The following is a 13,358-nucleotide window of genomic DNA, read 5'->3' as shown; positions in this document are numbered from 1 at the left end:
GTTTCTTCAGGTCACTGATAGAAGAAGAAAAGACTTTGGTATTGAATTATCAGTTTAAAAAATGGTAAAAAAAATATGTTCTTTCTATGTTTCCATGCTTTAATAAACCTAATGGTAAGGAATTTTCACTATAAAGTAGGTAAATCTTTAGGATCTTTTTGAATCATTGACCTTCTGGCCTATTTTATGAAATTAGGAATACAAACTAAAGTTTAAGAAGCTTGCATACTAAATAATTAAAAGAAATTGAAGGTATAATTCGAAACATCTTAAGTGTTAGATGTCTGTGAAGTTATTTATGATTAAAGTTTTTAGTTATGTTATTAGTGGAAAAATGAATTAGTTTTTAAAAATTGACATATATGATTAATAAGGATTATAACCATTGAAGAGGGAGAAGTCTATGTAACTATATCATTTTCGTTGAAATTGTGATATGCCAAATTACTTGTTTTTCAAGTAGCCTACAAATAAGATATTGTGAAATCACCCCTTCTAATTCTAGAAGGAATTTTAAAACAATATGATTTAGTAGAGATAAGTGAATGGAGATGAGTATATTTAAATTCAAAGTTTGGATTTGCTCCTTGCTTTATGTCGTCAGACACATTATTAAGTCTTTATGAAACTTAGATATTGTTATTGTGAGGGTTGGAGATAATGTATATAAAATGAACTTATTTTATCAAAGCCTTTTTAAGAGTACATGTGAAAGCCATCATAGTCAACTGTTGATTTTTTTTCCAAGCAAAATGTATAGTGAGGATGCTGTGATCTTTATTTGTTGTACTACAGTAGCTCTATGTACTTGATTTGAATTTTTATCAATCATGCCACATATCTCATTGTGGCAGGAGTTATTGTTATACAGTGCTTCCCATACTTTCCTGTAATATTCATATTTTACAACTTTATTTCAGGACTTTATGCTTTGGTTAATTGCAGTTTTATCTTATTAAACATTTTTAAATCATCATGATTGCAGATTATGAGCCTTAAAATACCAATTCTGACATCATAATACTAGCTTTAAACTACCTTTAAGTTTAATTTTGGGCAAAATGAACCAGTCGAGGGATAGGCACTGACATCTTTGTTAGCAGTATCTTTTATGAGTGATATGATTTGAGGAGCATCCATTTTAAATGTCTTAAATACTATGATTTTTTTCTTAGGACTAATTAATATTTGAAATTTTGTGATTTTTTTTTTTTTGCTCGTTTGTTTTTGTTTGTTTCTGGGCAACACTTGGCTATGCTCAAGGCATACTCCTGGCTTTGCATTCAGGTATTACTCTTGATAGGACTTGAAGTATATATGTGGGGTGCTGGGGATTGAGCCTGGGTCACCCTTTTGTCCACTGTACTGTCATTAGCTCCATTCATAGTTTTTAAATAAAACCAAATAACCTAAAATCTGAAAATTAAGTTTATCTAGCAATGTAATAAATAGTTATAGACCATATCATTTAAAAATATAGATATGTAGTTATCTATAATAGATAAATAATTATTTATTTAGAAATGTAATTTTAAATGCTTATTTCATGATTTAATTCTCATAAGAATAAAGATGATTGAAGAGTTTGATTGTGACCATATCTGATAATATAATAAAATATTTGTTTGAGGAAGAAGACCTGTTTCTTTATGAAACAAAACTATATTACTGATTTTTATTTGAGCCCTGGATGCATTAATCTATCAACATGACTCAATCTTTCTATCTCAATCAGATATACAAAGTTCTTGTCATATTTCAGTGATGTTCTAGATTTTTCTCTTTCTTTAATGAAATTATCACATATTATTTTGACTATGCATTCACTAGGAGAAGCATGCAAGTATATTGTTGTGGAATTTGGCAGGGGTGTATTTGGGCTACACCTAGGAGTGCTCAGGACTTAATTCTTGCTTTGTGCTCAGGCATAGCTCCTGCCATGCTTGAAGATGTGCTAGGAATTGAAACAGTGCTGACCACATGCATTGCAAGTGCCCTATCCCCTATACTATATCTTTAGTTTCTGTTACAGAATTTTTTTTCAGTGAATTTGATCAATTTCATTTTAATTTGAATACTTTTTTAAGAATCGTTTTTGAGGGTGTTGCCACAATCAGTGGTACTCAGTGGTACTGGCTTTGCGCTGAGGGATTACTTTTGGTAGAGCTCAGGGAGCCAGATGGGTGGCTAGCATGCCCCTTCCAGCACCACTGGGAGTGGCCCCAGCACCTCTTCTCAAAAATATGAGTGGGTGGGATTGCTCTTCTATAACCAATACAAGCCAACACAGTACACCTTGATCCAAATATGCTTTTACAGGGAATTTTGTCATTGAACCCTATTGTAAATGGTTTTTTGTTTGTTTTTTGTTTTTGGGCCACAACCAGTGATGCTCAGGGCTTACTCCTAGCTATGCACTCAGAAATAGCTCCTGGCTTGGGGGACCATATGGGACACCGGGGGATCAAACCACGGTCCATCCTAAGTTAGTGTGTGCAAGGCAGATGCCCTACTGCTTGTGCCACTGCTCTAGTTTCTAGTGCAGATGTTTTTTTCTCTGAGACAGAAAGTTATGTGGGAATCTATTACTGAACAGTGGCTCTCAATAGAAAGACATAGTTGTCTCAAAACAGGGGAATCTGGAGAGAAATAATGCCTGAGGAGCTAAAATCCAAGTGAAAAAATGCCATAGCAGGCAAAGTTCCTTAAGTAATAATTAATGGAGAACACCTGGAATATTGACTTGGCACTTTGTATAAGGGTCAGGACAAAAAACTTTGGATCTATGAATAGTTGGCTTTAAAAAGGATATATATAGTTTTGAAGATACAACAGTTTAAAGCAGAAGAACTTCCAAAGTTTAATGGAAGCATAGATTCTGTCAAGCAAATCTCCCTGCTCAGTTACAACTGAAAATCAACTTCATATCATAGAAAGAAATCACTTTCTTGCATAGACTGGCTTGCCTGAAACACCATGCAACTTCTTTTCTTTTTTGATGGAACAAAACAGAACAAAAAGGGATGACTCAATCTACCAACTTTCATTAATGTAGGCTCAGCTGATCTAGCAGGAGGAAGGACAAGACTATAGAAGAAACAGTTCGTCTTTCAATTGGAGCTGAAAGACTACCTGCCCAACTGGCGACCTGGGCTCTGGGACAAAAAGCAAGACAAAATAACACAGTAGCTCCTGGTATTGTAGGCTCAGAGCAGCTGAATTAGAATTCCCCTCCTCCTGTTCTCAGAGAATAGTGTGACTTCCATTTCCTGCCTAGAAGCAGATATGGTGAGGTGGTCTCCTGGGAGGAACTGGAGATGGGAGTGATACCAGGCTGTGAAGCGGCATGAATTTTTACTTCTGAACTGTACCTGGCCAGTCCCCTGCTTGTAGTCCTGTGATCAGTTGTGTTCCTCTTTCTCACTCTCGAGGCCATAGAAACAAAAGAGAATTGCAATACTAAGGTGACTATTTCACCTGCTGAGAAAAGTAAAGAAAAGTGACACACATATAAACAAAAATATTGTGCTATTAAAATAAAGTGTGTTTCTTAAAGAAAATGCAAGTATCCATAGTGCAAATGTTAAGAAAGAAAAGAGTTAACAAAGGAAAAGAGTTGTCATAACAAATCTTATCTAATTTAGGGAGTCTTAATTAAATACAGCGAAACAAGTCCAAGATAACACAAAAGGTGTTATTTGAATACAAGCAATGCTGCACCATGGAGACTAAAGATACTAAATTTTTTTTCCTATTTGGGATTGGGGCTATAGCTCGTGACAGATCACATGTCTAGCATGTGTGAGGGCCTGAAAAATTTCCCTGGCATTGTATGCTGCTGTAGACTAAGCCATTCCCAACTACTGGGCATAAGCAGTATGTATTACTGGTAGTGACCTAGCTCATTAGAAGACCTTTGAATATGGTTCCTATAAAGAAAGAAGTCCAGGCCAGTGAGATAATGTAAGGATAAAGGTGTCTGCCTTGTATACTACTGACCATAGTTTGATCTCTGGCACCAGATCTCTTGATCTCTTGGATCTCTTGGATCCCTGAGCATTACTGTGTTGTACCCTTGGAGTTTCCTGAGCACCACATAAGCAGAATCAAAGAATAGAACCAAAATGAATAGAACATTCGGCATTCTAAAGCAACCAAAAAAAGACAGAACAGGTACAACTGTTGTCATGTCTGATGAAGTAATCTTCCAACTAAAAAGGCAATGAGACAAAAGATGGATATTATATTATATTACATGTAGGTCTAGAGTTAGTGCAATAAGGTTTAATGGCCATTATAAAATACAGTAAGACAAATTAAGAAAATTTAAATCAAACTTTTTTGTAGATTAAACATATGAGTACAAAGAAAGAAGTGGGAATGTTTATGGCTCTGTACTTAGCAAAGTGTAGATGTTTTTGCTTCTGGCAGTGCTGGTGGGGAGGGCATTATTTGGGATACCAGTGATTGAAACTGAATCACATACAAGGCAAGTGCTCTACCCAATATATTATCTGTCTGGATCCTAAACATTCTATTTTACTTTTTTTTTTTTAATTGGGGTTTATTGACTCTTTTCTAAATTCTTTTAGGAAAGTATTATTGAATGGAGAGTGCTTATTTTAAATACATACATAATACATACATATATACATATTTAAACTGTGAACTTCTCTTTAAATGTTTGCTGAAAATATTTAGATCATTTTCTTATTTTTTTGGAAACCTCCTTTCTTTTTACCATGGATTAGAAGTGTATTCTAGTATCTAAATATTTAGAAAATTTTGTGGTGTTTCCTAAAGTTGATTTATGGTTTAATTTCATTATGGTCAGGGAATATACTTTGCATGAATTAAAGTCTTTTGAAAACTTTAAAATTAAAATAAAAAAAAATCACTTAATAGAGCTCTTAGGCCCCTTCCCCCATGTGAGATAGGAGAATTATGCAACTCTAAAGACAACTTTCCTCAATTGTTCTGGCACCCTAATGCAGAGCTTTCTGTTTTTAGAATGGTGATGAATAAATTCTATTATAACCTAAAAAAAACTAAAGTACATAATTATTTTAATTTGTGAAATACTGCTAGTTAAAAAAACCCAGCCATTATTTCTTTAATTAAAGAAATTCTTTAATTATTTCTTTAATTAATTAAGATTTCATATGTATTGGTGCAGGGAAATGGACACTAGTGAAGGGCCTGGTGTTGGAACATTGTATGTCAGAATAGGTTAATCATGAATAGGTTTGTAAATCACTGTGCCTAAATAAAAATAAATGAAAACAACATAAACAATTTAAAAATATTTTATATAGAAGGGCTGGAGAAATGTGACAGATATGAAGGCACTTGTCTTGAATACAATTGACTTATCTGATCGCCGGTAATTCATATGGTTCCAGAATACTGCCATGAGTAAGCCTCAAGTATCACAGGGTATGGCCCAAAACACCACCTTTTACCCCCCCAAAAAATATTTCTTGTGAATTTTTCTTTGACTTTTTAAATGTCTTTAAATTACTAAGAATATACATTTTTTCATCTTTATTTTACTTTTATTTTTGGGTTTGGGGCAATACCGGGCAATGATCAGGGCTTACTTGTGACTCTACACTAAGAGACCATTCCTCCCTGGGGGGGCTCAGGGGACTGTATCAGGTACTGGGGATTGGACCTAAATTAGCTGTGTGTAAGGCAAACATCCTGCCTGCTGTACTATCACTCTAGATTTTGAGCCACAACCAGTGATGCTCAAGGGCTACTCCCAGCTCTGTGCTTAGGGATTATTCTTAGGAGTTTAGGAGCCTTTTAATAATACTAAGGGTAAATCTGGGTTTCCTACATGAAGAATGTGTGTTCAGTCAGTCGAAATATATCTCTAGCCCCAATTTTTTTTAAAGTGTTATTATTGGTTTGCAGTGCTATAAACATTTTGAGAATATAGTTTTGACCCATATATGTATATATAAGCTTTGCCATACTCACTAGCACCACTCAAGTTCGATCACTGTTTCCATGATTTCTCTCTTCTTTCCTTATCTCCCTCCTCTGGCAATTATACTTTCTGCAGAAATAGCATTATTTTTGTTGTGATTTGTTCATTTGTTTTGGTTTCTTCTATTCCCTACATGAGAGAAACCATCTAGTAATTATCTTTTACTTTCTGGTTTATTTTGCTTATGACATAACCACCTTAAGTTTTATTCATGTTGTTTAAAGCAGGCTTTCATCATTTTTAATAGCTAGCCAGTGTTGCATTAAGTAAATACACCACAATTTTCAATCAGGAAAATACAAATTAGGATCCTACTGAAATGTCATTTCATAGCTGTCAGATGGCTATTATAAAAAATAAATAAAAACAAGAAGAAGGTGCTGGAGCAGTGGTGCAAGCCACAGGGCATCTGCCTTGCGCACGCTAGCATAGGATGGACTGCAGTTTGATTCCCAGGTGTCCCATATGGTCCCCCAAGCCAGGAGCGATTTCTGAATGCACAGCCAGGAGTAACCCCTGAGCGTCACCGGGTGTGGCCCCCAAACCAAACCAAACAAACAAAAACAAGACAAAATAACAAGTGTTGGCAAAACAAGACATGTAGAGAAAGAAAATCCTTGTGCATAACTGGTGGAAGCATAAGTTGATAGGGTTAGTATTAAGAAGCAGTATAGAGGTTCTGTCCATATCCACATAGCAGCAAATGCCTTTCCTTCCCTTCCCCTTCCCTTCCCCTTTCCCTTTCCTTTTCCTTCTAGGGTGACACACCTAGTAACACTCAAAGCTCCCTCCTCATGAGGCTTAGAATACCAATTGTAGTGTCAGAAATTGAACCTCGGTGAGTCTTGTACAAGGCAAGGGTTTTACTCAGGCTCTTTGGCATCATCTTTTCTTATAGACTAGTAGTTTTCTGATGTATGCCTGGTTTCTTTATCCCATCATCTGTTCTTGGACACTTGGGTTGGTTCCGTAATTTTGACTATTATGAATAATGCTACAAGAACAAATAAGGAAATAATACTCCAAAGCACTTGACTCTGAGAACGGGGCTTTGTTTTTTTTTAAATCACTGTTGGAATTAGAGGTGAATAAAAGACAATGGAGGGAAGGGGGATGGGAATGATACTGGGACAGTGATGAAGAGAAGCTGATAGTGGAGGGTGGAGGGTTGTATTTTTGCATGAAACCCTGCTGTTATTAATAATTAATCTTGTAAATTATGGTGCCTAAAATAAATTAAAATAAATAAAATAATTTTTTATGTTAGAAATAAAGCTATCTTATGATCCATTGATTTTGCTTTTCTTGGACGGGGGACTATACTGCCCAAGATATTTATCAAACAAAATGAAAACACTGATCAGAAAAGTTTTATATATCCTTATGTTCATTGCAGTATTGTTTTTTTTTTGTTTGTTTTTGTTTTTTGTTTTTTGGGCCACACCCTGTGACGCTCAGGGGTTACTCCTGGCTATGCACTCAGAAGTTGCTCCTGGCTTCTTGGGGGACCATATGGGATGCTGGGGGATCGAACCGCGGTTCGTCCTAGGCTAGCGCAGGCAAGGCAGGCACCTTACCTCCAGCGCCACCGCCTGGCCCCGCAGTATTGTTTTTAATAGCCAAGAAATGGAGATGATCTGCAGATCTCTGAACAAATGAATGGTAAAAAAAAAATGTGTGAGAAGCTGGGGAGATAACTCAGAGAGATGGAATGTATATTCAGACCTCCAAGCTTGATTTCTGGCCCTGTGTGAGATCCTAACTTCCTTCTTCATTACCTCCATTGGTTATAGCTCTTGTGTTCCCAGCCACCACACGGTGGCCATAGTGGTCCCCAGTAATGTTAGGCTCAAGCAGTACTAAATTGCCAACTGAGTCTGCTATAACTTGTAGTTGCCCCTGCAATTTTTTTTTTTTTTTTGGTAATACCCAGTGACGCTCAGGAGTTACTCCTGGCTCTGTGCTCAGAAATTACTCCTGCAGGCTTAGGACCATGTGGGATGCTTGGATTCGAACCACCATCTGTCCTGGACATGCAAGGCAAATGCTCTACTGCTGTGTTATCTCTCCAGCACTGCCCCTGCAATCTTAAGCACAGTTGGGGAGGTGTCTCTATCAGCAAGATGCTGTGCACACTTGCATGTTGGAATGCTATGCAGCCACAAAAAGAAAAATGGAGTCTTATCTTTTGCAATGACATGATAGACTTGGGGCATTATGTTGGGTAAAATAAGATCAATGAAATATCTAGAAATGAAATAAAATAAATAAAAATGACAAGTATGATTTTAGTTACATGAGGGTTCTGAGAAAAAAAGAAGACAAAAATAGATACAGAGAACAAAGAGTAGTTACTAGAGTGGAAGAGGTTTGGTAAGTGGACTAAAAGGGATCAAGAAGAAGAGATTTCCAGTTATAAAGTCACAGGAATGTGTATAGTATGAGGCCTGTAAGCAATAATTTTAAATCGCAGACTTTTAAAAGTGCTAAGACAACATGAAAACTATAGTTAAAATTTTGTTTTGCATTGTATGCATATGTCAAATCATATTTTGCATATGAAGCTGATATATGTCCATAATACTTAAATTGCAAAAAACAAAATTGTTTTCAAATGTATGCATACTTTATGATCACTTAAATGTTTAAATATGGACTATGATTACTGCACCTTACTTTAAAATGGTTCAGATAAAAATGTTAATGTAGAAATATATTTGGAATATTTTTCTTTTTTTTCCTTTTTTTCTCTCTTTGAGCATTCCTGTGTGTGTGTGTGTGTGTGTGTGAGAGAGAGAGAGAGAGAGAGAGAGAGAGAGAGAGAGAGAGAGAGAGAGAGAGAGAGAGAGAGAGAGAGAGACAGAGAGACAGAGAGAGACAGAGAGAGAGAGAGGGGGGGGTATTTTTTTTTCTTACAACTACTTTTCACTAAAGAAAATCACTCTTGCTACATTTTCAATGTATTTGTAGGTTCCATATTGACCAAAAGACATTGTATGAATAAAATGTATTCTATCCTTCATACTATTATATTACCTATATGTAATAAACAATGAGATGTCTCTTTTATATTTATGCTTAAACTCAGAATTACTTTATTATTTTTCAGATACTTATTAAAATTGTTGTTGCCTTAACAGAATGAAGTCACTGGTGCCAAATTATACTCTGCAGACACTATATTCTTTTTCATTGCAAAGACAGTAAAATGAATAAACATACATCAGTTTCATTTAGAAATTTACTTGATGAGAAGGAAATTTTTATTATTTGTCTTTTTACTATTGAGTTGTAGTATTTAGGTACTGTTATTATAGATCCTTTCTCAGATACACAATATCTAAAGTTTTTCTACCATTCAGTGTGTTATTTTCAACATCTTGGTAGAACTCTTTTTTATATGTAATAAATTCTTTTAATTTATTTTTTATTTTTGATCTGCATCTAACTGAATGTAGATATTAACCAAAAATTTCATATAAAATAGTCTCAAATTTATTGTTATTATAAATCATATAATACTCATAAATTATTCAGCAGACATTGATTAAATATAGTAAATGTTGTTATAAAAATAAGTATTGAATTTTGTTTTCAAGATGGTAAAAATCTATTTAGTTGGGTTTAAATAACATTTTTTTTTGGCTTTTGGGTCACACCCAGCAGTGTTGCTCAGGGGTTTACTCCTGCCTCTTCGCTCAGAAATTGCTCCTGGCTTGGGGGACCATATGGGATGCCCGGAATCTAACCCAGGTTCGTCCCGGATTGGCCGTGTGCAAGGCATAACATTCTACCACTGTGTTATCGCTCCAGCCCAAATAAATTAATTGTCTGAATGACAAGTTGACAATGAAGGAATTGGTGGTTGGTTCAACAGGGAAGTGGTGGGGGAAAAAATCAATCTAGGACTTTACTTGTGATGATCAGTAGGTAGATAAATTGAGGCAATTGATTAGAACATAAAAGGGGTTGCTAGGAATGTCAACAAATTCAACCTTTATGGAAAACAATGTAGATATTCCTCAAAAACCTAGAAATTGAGCTTTCATTCAACCTAACAATCCTGGGAATATAATCTAGGAGCATGAAAACACAATGCAGAAGAGGTGTCTGCACTCCTGTGTCCACTGAAGTACTATTCACAATAACCATAATCTGAAAACAACCCAAATACCTGAGAACAGATGAATGGATACAGAAACTGTGTTACACACAGTGGAATACTATGCAACTATTGGGAAAAATGCAGTCATAAAATTTGCTTATGTGTGGATAGACCTGGAGAGTATAATGCTGAGTGAAGTGAGTCAGAGGGAGAGGGATTGGCAAAGAATGATCACATTACATTCATCTGAAAGATACAAACAAGCAAAAAACACCTCATAGTATGAGAATAATACCCAAAGAAAATAGAAATGATGAATGGGAAGTGCAGTTAAGTCAGAGAAGGAAACACTCTTACAATAATCGTCTGAACAAGAACAAGAAATTTAAATGATGTAAAGCAATATGCATGATACCCCCTCAGTAACAGTATTGCAAACTACAGTGCCTAAAAGAAAAAAAGGAGACAGAGAGAGAAAAAGTGTCTGTCAAAGAGGCAGTTTGGGGGTGGGGGTAGGTAAGTGAGTATCTGGGGTGGGAAATGAACACTGGAGAAGGGATGGTGCTGGTACATTATATGATCAAAACGCAACTAAATACATCTATATGTAAAGGACAAAATGGGGACTGTTGCTGATAGAGAAGGCTTTAATATTGTTGAAGATGAGTTTTGAAGATAGCTTGATTAATAAAAAAAAACTCACCCTGAAACATTTATTACTTTTAAACTTACAAAATTTGATACTTTGAAGAAGCCAGAGCAATATAGCACAATAGGTATTTGCCTTGCACAAAGTCGAACCAGGTTCAATCCCCATCATTCCATATGGTCCTCTAATCCTTCCATGAGTAATTTCTGAGTGCAGAGTCAGGAGTAACACTGGAGTGCTGCCATGTGTGCCTCAAAAACAAAAATAAAACAAAGAATCTGAGACTATTACCTTTATGTGTTTTACTTAAAATAGTAATTAATGTAATTGATATGGTTTTCATAGATTGTTGATTAATATTGATTCAAAATATATTTCCTATTTGGAATATTTGTCATATTTAATTATATATTATTCATCCTTTGCTTTGTATTTTTTCTCTAGCCATGAGGAAGACTCGATGGATGAGGAATTAATAGAACCTCTAAAATATGCTGAACAACTTCCTGTAGCTCAGATAATACACCAGGTTTGCTTTCCATTTTATTCTTTCGAAAGAAACAAGATTTTTAATCTCTGAAAAGTAATTGCTTTTGTTAGGTTTTTCAGAATCAATATGCTATAGCTGAAAGGCATTTCAGGCTGTCTATCCCTATTTAGACTCCACCTATTACTGTTGGAAGTTTCATTGTAAGCACAATATTAAAAGGCTACTTACTGTGCAATAGAATTCTTACTATATAAAATACAGGGTAAATCAGAATTTTTTTTGTACATTACCTAACAACAAGACTTAATTCTAGAAAACTTTCATTTGAACCATTGTACATAGTACTTGTCATTGATTAGGAAAAAAGCTCAAAAATATAATTTCTGTAATATTTTTTGAGTATCCAAAGTGAAACGATTTCCGCCCCCCCCCACTATTTCCACATCACCCCATTATAGCCTCTTGTTAAGTATAATTCTAAATGTGTGGCTAATTTTATATTTCCAGTTCTGAGATGACTCAGATGATTCAGTCATCTACATTATATGAGAAAAGGCTGTATATAGTAAGTATATAAACTTAGATTTTTGAAAATAGAGCAGGTTTTTGCATATGGAAGTATACATTCAACCATTGATAGTCTAGGTACTTCTGGATGACCCCAATATCAACATAATAACAAATAAAAGAAAAAAATGTGTGCCATAATATTGACTATAAAAGAAATCTACCCTTTCTAAGGGATTTCCTTTTTGTTCTGCACTCTGTTAGTGACTGAACCAGAATTGTTTACTTACAAGGCAAGGCTTTAACCCCTGTACAATCTCTCCAGTTGTGAATCTTAAGCATTTTTATGGATTGTTGGCAATACCTTTTGACCTACCAGCTTTTTCAGAATCTGCAGATTATAAAAGAAGCTTCTAAATGTCAGTATTTCTCAGATGTTTAATGAGTGTCAGTTATTGAATCTTTTCATATATCTTTGTCAATCAAAATAATTTTTATTTATTAGCAGTGCCAGTTTGAGCTTGTCAAATGTATTTTTAAAATGTTGAATGTAGTATTTAAATTCTGAGAAATTATAAAGAAATGGTCAGAAATTTACCCCTTTGTGAAGCTTCTCTGTGCTTAGCAATCAGGTCCAGTTTATATGTCAGGAATTCCCTGGTGTTGTCAGAGCTTAAATGACCTAACAGCCTGCAAATGTCACATTTAAAATTCTGTTTTCATGCCTGACTCTAAGCATAAATGAATTAAACAGCAGAGCAGGCAGCAAGTCAATATGTTCTTAACAGTAAGAGTGAGCAATGAAACAGTTCGTGGTTTGTTCAGAATAGGTAAATAGAATCTGCCCACAACGGTTCACCTGGAGTAAAATCTGAAGCAAGAAATAAGAATTAACCTCTTAGATGGTTGACCAGATGAAATGTCAGTCATGTTTTTGTAGCCTGCATGAACCAATAAACAATAGTTTATATCATAATTGTATTTTTCTATTATGTACTTCGTAAAGTTTTGTGATGATACTTTTGACAGTATAAGAAGGCATGTGAATAACACTGTAGTTTAAATTTTGTAGTACCTTATTTGCAATACTTCAGTTTTTATTAAATTTGCACAATAGGATTTTATTTTATATTTCTTTGAATAATAATTTTGTTATCCAGCCATAGTCAGAAAAAATGTTGTAAGCCATACTCGTCATCTATTCATTCTTACTCTTTACTTACTCTAGTATAATTTTGTCCAGAGGATATTTAAGAATTTTTAGTTATGTTGCTGGAATTTTATTTATAAATGTATTTTTCAAAAATATTTTCTTCCCATAGGAGGATAGTAAATACATACAATTAGATTCAACCAATCTGACATATAGACATACCAAATGCTAATAAAGCAAATAACTTAATATAACATTAAATTTCTCCTAAGTTAACTATTTGAATTAGAATTCAGACTTTGTTTTATTTTACTTTTTTGGATTTTGGGTCACATCCTGAAGCACTCAGGGGTTATTCCTTTCTCTGCACTCAGAAGTCACTCCTGGCAGGCTCAGGGTACCATATGGGATGCTGGGAATTGAACCTGGATCCATGACCCCAGACTTTATTTTAATATT

The 13,358-nt window shown here is 34.9% G+C and overlaps 1 protein-coding gene across 1 annotated transcript in view; it reads left to right on the top strand.

Moving 5' to 3' along the window:
- Positions 1-13,358, top strand: part of PIGK (phosphatidylinositol glycan anchor biosynthesis class K) — a 101,178-nt gene that overhangs the window by 47,270 nt on the left and 40,550 nt on the right. The window contains 1 exon segment of the mRNA XM_049771783.1: positions 11,207-11,278. The gene's annotated coding sequence lies outside the window, so the exon portion shown is untranslated.

Source organism: Suncus etruscus, chromosome 4 (assembly GCF_024139225.1).
Source record: "Suncus etruscus isolate mSunEtr1 chromosome 4, mSunEtr1.pri.cur, whole genome shotgun sequence".
NCBI classification, from domain to species: Eukaryota; Metazoa; Chordata; class Mammalia; order Eulipotyphla; family Soricidae; genus Suncus; species Suncus etruscus.
Note: the sequence above shows the minus strand (reverse complement) of the source record. Positions and strands in the feature narration are given on the sequence as shown.